The sequence below is a fragment of the Mangifera indica genome, chromosome 10 (assembly GCF_011075055.1).
Source record: "Mangifera indica cultivar Alphonso chromosome 10, CATAS_Mindica_2.1, whole genome shotgun sequence".
Taxonomy (NCBI): domain Eukaryota; kingdom Viridiplantae; phylum Streptophyta; class Magnoliopsida; order Sapindales; family Anacardiaceae; genus Mangifera; species Mangifera indica.
Genome location: NC_058146.1, coordinates 6072070 through 6083708, shown reverse-complemented (window position 1 = coordinate 6083708; position 11639 = coordinate 6072070). Strand labels below are relative to the sequence as shown.

At 32.3% G+C, this 11639-nt stretch overlaps 2 pseudogenes; one reads left to right on the top strand and one right to left on the bottom strand.

Annotated features, from left to right (window-relative positions):
• Nucleotides 1-2526, bottom strand: part of LOC123227855 — a 3181-nt pseudogene extending 655 nt beyond the window's left edge.
• A 4448-nt stretch (nucleotides 2527-6974) lies between these two features.
• On the top strand, nucleotides 6975-10270 carry LOC123228267 (annotated as a pseudogene).
• Nucleotides 10271-11639: the final 1369 nt, after the last annotated feature.

The following is an 11639-nucleotide window of genomic DNA, read 5'->3' as shown; positions in this document are numbered from 1 at the left end:
TTTAAACTTAATCATGAATAATAATTACTAATTTTTTAAACTAATAAAAAATATGATATATCTTATATCTTATATCCTATTTGTAATTATAGTGTGTAAATCAAACTAAATGTTTTTATGTTCCTAAAAATATTTTTAATATTTTACCTGCCAAGACCATTCTCCAAGGCCGTGAGGATCAGAATCATCGTCCAGATTAAAACACGTGGAACTTCCACTGTAATTGTAGTATATGTTCAGTGCACCGTACAACTTGGCAAACATGTCATTTCCAGCCGTCCGATCATCGATTGCTTTACACATCTGCATCCATCGTAGTCAAAGGTCAACACTCTTTCTTCTTGCTTTGACATTGATATTAATTATCCAATATTAAAAAATCTACAAATTTTAATCAAAATAAATTTTTTAAAAAACCTGCTTTACTGGATAAGCTGGCAAGGGGCTGAGAAAATTGGAAGGTGTTGGATAATCTGTCATTGCTGTGTAAATATAAGCCGTAGAAAGCCAACTTTCCAGGGCATCAACACTGATATAATTTCTGCAATTATAAATAATTAAATTATTAGATATATTTATATATTATTTAATAATTTATTTATCTATTGATAAGTGTTCCTGATCTTACTTGCATATTCTAAAAGATTTTCTGAGTTCTTCAAGACCTCCATGTTGCCTTGCTTTCTCTTCAATCTTCTGCCACGATCCTTTTATCACTTTGTAACAATTTTCGCTTTCACTCTGATTTATTTATTTTTCACATGCAAATAAAATTAGACAAGTTAGGAAATCTCTTTACCACCTTGGATCCTCTTCTGTTCACATAAAGAGGTAGTTTAGTTCTAATCAATAAAAAAATTATTCTAGATAATTTAACTTTTATTATTTATATTATTACTTTATTTGATATATTAATAATAAAATATTATAATATATTTTATTATTAATAGTAATGTAAACAAATAATATAGTCAGTAATCTAATTACTAACTTTATCTTAAACATTAAAATATTATCAAGATAACTTTATTTTTATTTATTAATTTTTAAGATAAAAATAAACTTGTTTTCAATTAATATAATAAATAATATAAAAATATTTTAAAATAATTATTTTAAGGATATTTAAATAAATTAATTTATTAATATTTTTTTATTACTTTTAATTACAATATTTATTTTTATCAAAATATGATAATTATTTATTTTTAAATAATTTTTTAAATAATTTATTTTAAATAATTTTTTAATTTTTATAATAAAATATTATTAAAATCATCTACTTTAATAGTATTTAGAGGTCCATTTCGAAGATAGAAAGTAATTGATTTCAATTCAATTTCTAAAAAAAATCTCCCTACAAATATCTAAATGAAGATATGTATATACCAGAAGAAAAAAACCTTATCTACATCACATCAATAAAGTCATGAAGCATGGATAAAGGGAATAAAAATGGTGACAACAGCTCCAAAGAAAGAGAAAGAAAGATACCCTGAAGTCTCTGGTGATAATGCGATTGAAACTATATGGGGAAATTATGTTTTCGAAGCTGAGGATTGGAGCAGAAGACGCCAATGCTCCAATGGCGACATGAGGATATTTCAGCCTAAACCACGCTGCCAGCACTGCCATGCCAAATCATTTCCATTTTAATACTGATTTCACAGATCGGGAATCATATATACATATAGATTGCAGGACAACCTTTAGCTGGAAAATGTTAATCATTCATGTATTAAATAATGTAAGTAGTAAGAATCATACTTCCTCCATAGGACCTCCAAAAACCACCACAGGAGACTCAGTTGCAGACAAATTCTTCTTCAAATCGATAATCAAAGTTGCATAATCCGCCAACGCCTGTGTCGAACTTAAATATCCGAGCGTGCTTGAATTGCTATAAGCAATCTTTTTATCACCTCCAAACGGAATAGATTTTCCATAAAACCTGTGCTGCAATTTGCAAAATTTTCTTGGCAACCAAACATATATACATTTGTACAGATCTACATTTAGAAATGAAGAAGAAGAGTCACCTCAAGAAAAACAAGAAGGGCTTTAAAATGAGGAGCTATGTCGAACATGAAGCCAGTGTTCTGAGCGAACCAGTTAATGTCTCCTTCATTGCCGGTGTAAACAAAGATTGGAGAATTGTTGGTGGCGCCGCCCCAGAAGGAGTCGTTGATAAGTATTTTTGCTGGAAAGTTTGGTAACTTTGGGGATTGAAATTAAAGTGGTCGAGTATCTGACTGAAGTATTTTGTTTTGAAAGGCTGATGATTTGTATTTGCAGAATCAGAAGCTGAAAGCTTTGAAGGAAACCTGGGAATTACTTTGGCTTCTGAGGAGGATAAAGAAAAGAGAGAAAACAGCAAAAGCAAAAAGGCGACCTCCATTGTTGAAGAAATGATTTTGGAAGAGTGAGTGAGAGAGAACAAATTAAAAAGAATGTGGAAGTGTAAAGCTGAGGAAGGTGGGCTAAAGGCGAAAATGATGAGATGGGGACCTAGTAAAAGGCTAAAAAAATTCCTTGTACTGTTCTTGACCTTGGAGCAAGTGGGTGATATCATAACTTTTTTTTTTTTTTAGAATATTACTATATTATATTGAATGGTGAAAATTCCTTATTGAAATGCCCTGTGGCTTTGGGCTGACTCATACATGAGCCAATTTGTTACACCAAAAATGACTCGACCCATGGATATCTCTATTTTCAATGGGGATATTTTATATTATTAGGATGATTTTGATAAATATAAAAATAGTTTTAATACTTTTAGAACAAAGTGACCAGGTTTAATACTAAATGATCCCCAAGGAAGAATATGAAGAAACTCTGGCTACAATAATTATTCATTATTTCATTGTAAGCTTGCAAAACAGTTGAGAGCTAAATAATTTGGTTGTTGGTGGTGAAAATTCCTCCAATAAGAAGTACATAGATTAGAGATGTAATTTTATGAAAGTAATATTTAATAAAATGAGATTTTTAAAGTAATTTAGTTTATTGATCGGAAGTCTACGTCAACTATTATATTATTTTTTTAAGAAAATTCAACAGGATAATTGTTTCAAATACAAAAATGTTGTCATTTTTCCTTTGTACGATCTTGTATTTATAAAGCAAGAGAAAATGATAAACGTGTAATTACATGAAAAGATCTACCTAAATTTTAGTACTTTAAATCAAGATGTATAATCAAATTAGTTTCTAAGAACATTTGTTATAGTGTCATCTTAAAAGATAGGAGATAATTGTTATTTTATAAAGAAAAGCAATGAAGGTTGAAGGTTATTCCACAAAAATATGAGATATAAATAGCACGTCAACGAGATTATGGAAACAAAGCAATTAGAATTATCAAGACCCACTCTTCTAACTACTTAAGACACGAGCTTCTACTTGTATTTGAAATCACCTAGCATATAATTGGTATATATCTAGTTACTATTCATATAACTAATTGTTAATTATGCAATGGCTAAACGCTTTTCTAATGTAGATCTCGTATATTTTGCCAAGGATAAATTTGATCATATATAATTGCCCTTAATTTTTAAAGTGTGAGTAGGATTCTAGAAATTATTCACTTTTCCACGTAGATGAATAACATGTGACAATCAAGAACTATGTTCATGACACATTAAAAAAGCGTCATTTTCCACTTTACATTTAATGTATCCCACACGTGTGTCTAATGTTATTAGGACGATTTAAATTATCATAATTGTTTATTGGGTAAAAATTTGAGTATCATACAATTGAATTTTTTCATCAATCACATTTAATTCAAGTTGAGACAAATAAGTAGTGTATAAATAAATTATACAAACTTATATATACAAATTAAGATAGTAGCTTATAATTAGATGATATAATTATTTTTTTTTTTTTCTCACTTTAAAATCATACAATCAAATATTATCACATCATCAGATAATAAAATAAATTTATACAATTATTATTATTATTATTAATTATTTTTTCTTTGAACTATCAATGTAAATTTATTGGATATTTATTTATTTCTTAATTTGATATTATAAAGATTAATAGATAAATAGAACCCATCTCACAATATAGAAATGGTAGATAGGTAAAACTACTTAAGCTTACAGGATAACTTCTAATGAACTTCAAAACCAAATTTACTTGTAATTTAGTAAAACCCTAAAAGAGGTGCCAAATTTTATTTTTAAAAAGATTTAATATTGTATAAGCTTTTGAGGAACACATGTCATAATCTAATCCAATCAACCCTCATTAACTCATTATCATAATCCCTACATGTGATTGTTTATTAAGCACATAAATATTGTTGAACCATACAAATAAGCCATAAATATTAATTAATATATTTTTGAATCACAACTTTCCAACCATAGTTTTATAAAATTATAAATTTTTGCTATTTGAGTTTCATTTTTTTTTGTAAAAAATGATTCTATTAGAGTTAGACTATCTTTTTAGTCGAATCAATCATACTGAATAGGTAAATCTTGAGTTTAGTAACGACCATTTACTTTTGATAATAAATTTTGTTTGGTTTTTATAGAATGAAATTTTTACATTTTTATTGAAATTACAAAAATATCATTAATAATTAATATAAATATCAAATTACCAATACATCCTTACTAGTTTAAAACTAATATATTAAACCCTTTAAAAAATAAAAACCTCTAGCCAACCTTAAATATTACATTTTGATTGTTTTTAGGGGTATAATAGTCATTTTTGAAACTGCTAAAGGGCATAGTAAAATTTTAAAAATCTCAAGCACCCCTAAAATTTCTAAAAACCTCTTGAAAATTTTTATTAACACCTCAAACATTTTTAAAAATTGTGATTCACCCCTAAACATATGTCATTTTGAAAAGAAAAATAAAATGGAAATATTTATACAAAATGACTTTCTTGCTTTTTTACTTAATGAATTTAATAACAAAGTAGATGACAGGCGGAAATTTGGTTTTTTAAAACTTAAAAGATAAAAATTATCATTTCAACAATCCTTGGGTGGGAATTAGTCTTTTGGCTTTTAATTAATTTTGCCAAGAGCTACCTCAAGGTGGTTGAACCAAATCTCCTTTAATTTCATTTAAAATTTTTACTATCTTTTTTACAGGATTTATGAATAATTAATGTTGATGTACCCAAGGATGTTGGTGTTTTATTTAGTAGGTTTTATTGTTTTGAGCTTTAAAACAGTTATGCCCCATAACTTTTGTGCAATTGAGTATGATTCACATTTATTTAAATTAGTTTGGTAAGAAGAAACTATTTGATGTTGTGTATTTATGGGTATCCTTCTATATTTAAACCTAAGATTTATGATTCATTTCAAACAATAAAATCTTGGGTTACACTGAAAAAAAAAAAAAAACTATAACAGGGTAAAATAATATCATTTTATACGTACTGATCAAAATAATATTGTTTTCATTGATTTATTCATATTGTTCAATTTTGTAAGTGTGAAAATTCGTACATCCTTAAAGATTGAGTTTAAAAATATTTAACTCTCAAACTTGAATTTAATCTCGAGTTTGTTTTAACCAAACTCTTTTTTGAATTTGAAAAAACTTGATTTGAGTTCAACCCTAAACCTATGAAAAACTAAATCCTTAAACCTTTTTGTTTGTTGAATGGTTTTGTATAGGTGAAGGTGAGAAATTGGTTGGTAGATTTTGTAGTTTTTAGATCAAAGCTAGAGAACATTAAGCTCAAACAATCTTATTTTTGACATTGTTTCAAGTTAATGATTAGAGGTGATTTTGTGATGCCATAGCTCTAAGACTAATTTGTTTAATATATTTTCAAGTCTAGTGGCACTGACACAGATGGTAATTTTATTTTTTTTTACTATGTTGGATTGTTATTTTCCATAGGCTAATCAACTCCATCATCAAATTATACTAAAGTTTGATGTTATAAGACCATTGACAATCTTAAACCCAAACCTTTTTTAAACTATTAAAAGAGTAATATTATGTTTATATATTTTGAATACATAAATAAATACATATTTAATATTTATCATTATATAATTATATATTATTTTAGTTTTAATTTAAATTTATTGATCACTTGATAATATAAATTAAATATATATTTATTTATATACTCAAAATATATATACATAATCTTATTGTGTTTGAAAATAAGTTGAATGAGAAGCTCACAGGGTGAACTCACGAGACTCTTGTGTCTAAACAACACTTGTTATAAATCGAGTATTGCAACTAAAGATGTCAATGGATTAGATCGAGTTTAAGGTCTATACAAGTTACAAATATTCAAGGCACATTGCTTGAAAATATATAAAACCCACAACCTGACCATACCTATGTAGGGTCAGGTTGTGGGAATTTTAATTAAAAATATAACTTTTATATTATAATTATTATTAAATTAATTTTTTAATAATTATGTAAATAATAATAAATCTAGCGAACCCATGGCCCAATGTGCAGGCGCAAGACCAGCCCTTAAAAAGCCACAGGTCTGACTGACACAACTCATTATAATATCAGCCATATCCTTTTGAGTTAAACTATGTTTTCGTGCTTAAGATCGGAGATAACCAGCCCATCCCATTTGTCATGTCTAATTGTGCTGACAGAACTCTGGTTATTGTTTGCCAAGAGGCACCAAACACTGAGGCTGTTGGTGGTTGGCAGTTGGCTGCATGCCTATTTTGGCAAGAGGAGTAGATTGTTAAACTAAATTACCCAAAATTAATAAAATTATATATATTTATTTTAAATACATAAATATATATTTATATATATTATTATATAATTTAATAATTTTAAATTACTGTACTTCTTTATTTCAATTTGAAAATATCCCCAAAGGGAAGGGGCCATAAGTATGATGAACACCAAACATCAATCATAATCAAATCCATGCTTTTGAACACATCAGCAAATTAAAAAATAACACGTGTTAATCTCACTGATCTCCACCATCTCTGTTTTCTCTCTCGTCCTTCTCTTTCCTCTTTTCTTTTCAAAAAAAAAAAAAAGAATCAAAGTTTGTAAAGTCTGTAACTAGTGGAAGCAATCAAACGCCTCTCCATTCACCTCAAATTTCTCACTTCTTCTTGTCCCCTTCACCCTTTGTTGATCTCCTCACGCTCTTTTCATTTCCCCTCGGTGATTTTGCTACTCTCTTTCTTCTTCATGTTAAGCTTGCCTTTCAGATCTAAGTTTTAATGATGTTAAGACAAAACAACACTAATTTTCTTCCTGGGAAAATCCGAAAACGTGCCTGTTCACCTTCGCCTTCTTCGGCTTCGTCGTCAATTATTCAGAACTATCGGTTTAAGCGCGCGATTCTCATTGGGAAAAGGGGGGGATCCAGTACGCCGGTACCCACATGGAGGCTTATGCGGACGCCATCTTCCGCGGCCGCATTACGTGCGGTGGACTTGCACAGTGAAAGTGGCGGCGGCGGGAAAAGTAAGCAACAGTTGCAGCAGCCGGTTTCGGCGAGGAAATTGGCGGCTACTTTGTGGGAAATGAACGAGATGCCGTCACCAAAAGTTAAAGAGAGTGGTGGCGGTGAGTTTGATGAGAGGAGATTGAGAAGAGAGGCGAGAGCGAGAGAGAGAGAAAGGGCGGCGGCGGCGAGATCTTTGCATTCGGGCTCTTTGCCTCCGCATTTGTCGGATCCTTCTCATAGTCCGGTTTCTGAGGTGGGTTTACTTTCAAATTTTGGTTTTGTTCGGTGGGCATTTTAAAGTTCTCTCTTTTTTTTTTTTTTCCTAGTACTTGATGATGTTGATGAGAAGGTAGTTTAATTTTCATTGTGATTTGATTGTGAATTTTAGTGAAGATTTGATGGGGTGGTTCGATTTTTGCAAAATGACAAACTGTTTTTAAAAATTTTTTATCTCAGACTCCAATCCTTGATGTTGACAACAAATAAAATAATTCATTGCTTCTGATGTGTGATAGAGATGGCAATTCTGTGCTTATTAGAGTCTTGTTTTCTATTGGAGTGTTGATAGATTACCAATGATTTCTTGGATCTAAATATGTGGGTTTTTTTTTTTTTTGGCTATAGTATGAATAGATTGTGTGGTTGTTTAAGTTGATGATTTAAGTGAGATAAAATCAATCAAATGGTTGGAATTGGAGCTGCTGGGGCTTGTCACGATTTGATGGGATGCAATAGAATTATGTGTTATTGTTGTCAATGGAGTTTTGGAGTGAAATTATTGACGCTTTGTGTTATATTTAATTGTTTTTGTAGAGGATGGATCGATCTGGAACAGGAAGTCGGCACAGAAGAGGGTCGTCCATTTCACAAATGCTTAGGTTAATGGAACACAATGGAAGAGCTGTGGATTCTGTTAGCAATGCCAGTTTAATGGAGGTAAGCCAACTGAAGTTTCTAACTCAGTCTTTAAAAGGAGGATCTTTTAGGTTGTTGAATGTTATTTTTACAAGAATGGAACTTAGATTTTACAGTTTAAACTTTTGAATGGAGAAGTGTTCTAATCTCTTTATTTGATGAAGCAGATTGAGACAAGATCTCGACCCCAGACTCCTGGTGGCTCAACCGTTGGAGTTAAGAGTCCGTTTGAAGGATGTTAGCAATGCCTTGACAACATCTAAAGAGCTACTCAAAATTATTAACCGCATGTGGGGTCAAGAAGATCGGCCATCTTCTAGCATGTCCCTTGTCTCAGCCTTACATGCCGAACTTGAGAGAGCGCGCTTGCAAGTCAATCAGGTTATCCAAGAACAGCGCTCAGACCAGAATGAGATCAACTATCTGATGAAGTGTTTTGCTGAAGAAAAGGCAGCATGGAAAGACAAAGAGCAGGAAGTGGTTGAGGCTGCCATTGAGTCCGTTGCAGGGGAACTTGAGGTTGAAAGGAAGTTGAGGAGACGGTTTGAAAGCTTGAATAAGAAGCTTGGCAAAGAGCTGGCTGAGACTAAAGCGTCATTTCTTAAGGCAGTGAAAGAACTTGACAATGAGAAGAGAGCAAGAGTGGCTATTGAACATGTATGTGATGAGTTGGCCAGAGATATTGGTGATGATCAAGCTCAAGTAGAAGAACTCAAGAGAGAATCTGCTGTAGTTCGTGAAGAGGTTGAAAAGGAAAGGGAAATGATGCAGTTAGCTAATGTATTGCGCGAAGAGAGAGCACAAATGAAACTTTCAGAGGCTAAACATCAGCTCGAAGACAAAAATGCAGCTGTTGATAAACTGAAGAGTCAACTTGAAGCTTTTATGGGAACCAAAAAGGTAAAAGAAAAAGGGCGTCTTTCTGTTAATCAGCCAAAACCAACCAATGAGGAGATTGCAGCCTATTTAAGCAGAACCTGCTTTGGTTCGCATCAGAATGAAGAAAATGAGAATGATGGAGAAGTAGAAGATGGAGTGGATTGTGAAGAAGACTCGGCTGAAAGTGATCTTCATTCCATCGAATTAAATATGGACAATAATAACAAGAGCTACAAGTGGGCTTATCCCCCTGGAGCTACTTGTGATCAAAGACTGCTTCCATTTGATGAAGATGAAATCAAGGGAAGGAAGTCTACCTCTGGCAAAGCACCTAGAAGAAGCACTTCATTGCAGCGGAGCATATCAGATGGAGTTGATTGGGGAATCCAAGCTGAAAGTTTCCAAAATTCAGGAGATGACTTACAGTGGGGAAGACTGGCTGAAGCAGAGAAGCAAGCACAAGTTTATGGAGATGAATTAAATGGGTTTAAGTCAGCAAAAGGTCTTAGGGACCAACTTTTGTCCGGTTCTAGATTAGGACCTTCCAGAGTATACGCTAGTCCAACACGCCCTTCACGAGATCAAGGCAACATGGCTCAAGAGCGACCCCCTATTGTGCCAGGGAGCCTCGTGAAATCAAGACTATCAGAGTCCAGAGGTGAGGGCCAGAATGCAAGGAAATCCAGATGGTGAGGCCATGCTTCTGCGTGGATAATTCACATTGTTCACGATTCTTCCACAGCCCCTCGACTTGCAATCATACCTGCAAATTCATGGCTGTTCTTCAAAGGCGATGAGGGCTTGTCAATGGCATATACAGGAAAAGATAAGATTTAGACTGTTAAGAGTTGTCTTTTCGATTAATGGTTTGTTTGTCATTACCTAGAGCAGTTGAAGTTGCAGCGATTGCTGCATTATGGCTAGAAATGTTGTGTTTATAGGAAGTATGTTGAAACTTCTCCTGTACAAAAACTTCCTATTATAACTGAGGTGTAATTAAGTTGATTCCCTGCGTGATTTTCCATTCCTTTGTTTTTGTTAGTTAAGGCTTATATAATATCAAATATATATTCTACAAGATCAAAGTTAGCAATGACAATGTCCCTGAATCCATTGAACCTCCTAGTCGTAAGCAAGTCTTATATTTTCAGCCAAGATGAAGCTGTTCTGGCTCCCTTCAGCTAGAAGTGGTGCATATGAAGTTAACAGAACCGTGGTACCATGATGGAGTTGCAGGAGAAAAATAAATGATGTAAAAAAGCTTGATTAAACCCGGCCAAGAAAAACAGTAAACAATTTCAATTTGATGGAATCCAAAATAGAACAGAGAAGTTCTATATCTTACCAACAGAAATGGAAAAGTTTTGAATATTATCAAACTTACTTCTCTCTTCATGTACTGCATAGAAAGCAAAATGAAACAGGAAAAGTAGCATGATAGATGTATATATGAAGTATGTGCTAAACTTTACATATGATTTAGAGCAAAAATATGAACTATTCTGCTACATCAGAACTAATTCCATTACACATAAGGTAATTAAGAGGAATAAAAAACACTCCCTTTCTGGTTCTTCTGAAGCTATAAGGAGTACAGACTGCACAATTGAAAGGAAATTATCTTCCACTGTGGAGTCTAAAATTTCAAAGATCGAAGCCTTAGAAAATTCAGAACTTACTACAAAGATTCTAGGACTATTGACCAGTTACTTGCAGCAACGACACCATCAATGGTGTCTTTCCTTTCTCCTAGTTAAAGTGCATAAAGAAACCAAGGCCCCATGCCTCTGAAGAATACATCTCACTTAAAAATAGCTGTGAAAATAATTGTGGAAAGCTCTTTCCTCAAACAAGACTATGTGAAAAGAAAAAGTCACCTCTTCTAAGTTCTCTTTGCTAAAAACTAGATAGACTCATCACTTTTAGAGCATTCTATTGGTGCTCCAGTTTCTCAAGATCGGGGTTTTACCAGGCAAATCCAAAACAAGGAATATTAATTAAATAACAAGTGGGACATAAAGGCATCAGCTCCACAAGCCGATCTAGTCACAAGCTAATCAGTAGAACATGGTCATCAAAAATAAAGTTTTCAAGTTTCTGTTTTAGAGATCTGTCATATGTTACCAGTCAGTATCAAAATTAATCAAGGACGGAATTTTATGATTCCTATTTTACTATATAATCCAAATAAAGCATGCTACAAATGAATCCTACCAATTGAATTAATCCTGCCTCAACATTCATTTTCATTAGTTCTTTACCCATAATTGACCCCAGTCAAACACAAAATGGCTATATTCATCTACGATCGCCTTCATGAGCAAATTAGTCCATCTCCAAACTAATTGTTGCTAGACTTCCAAACGAATCCCAAATTCTCTCACTATAATGAA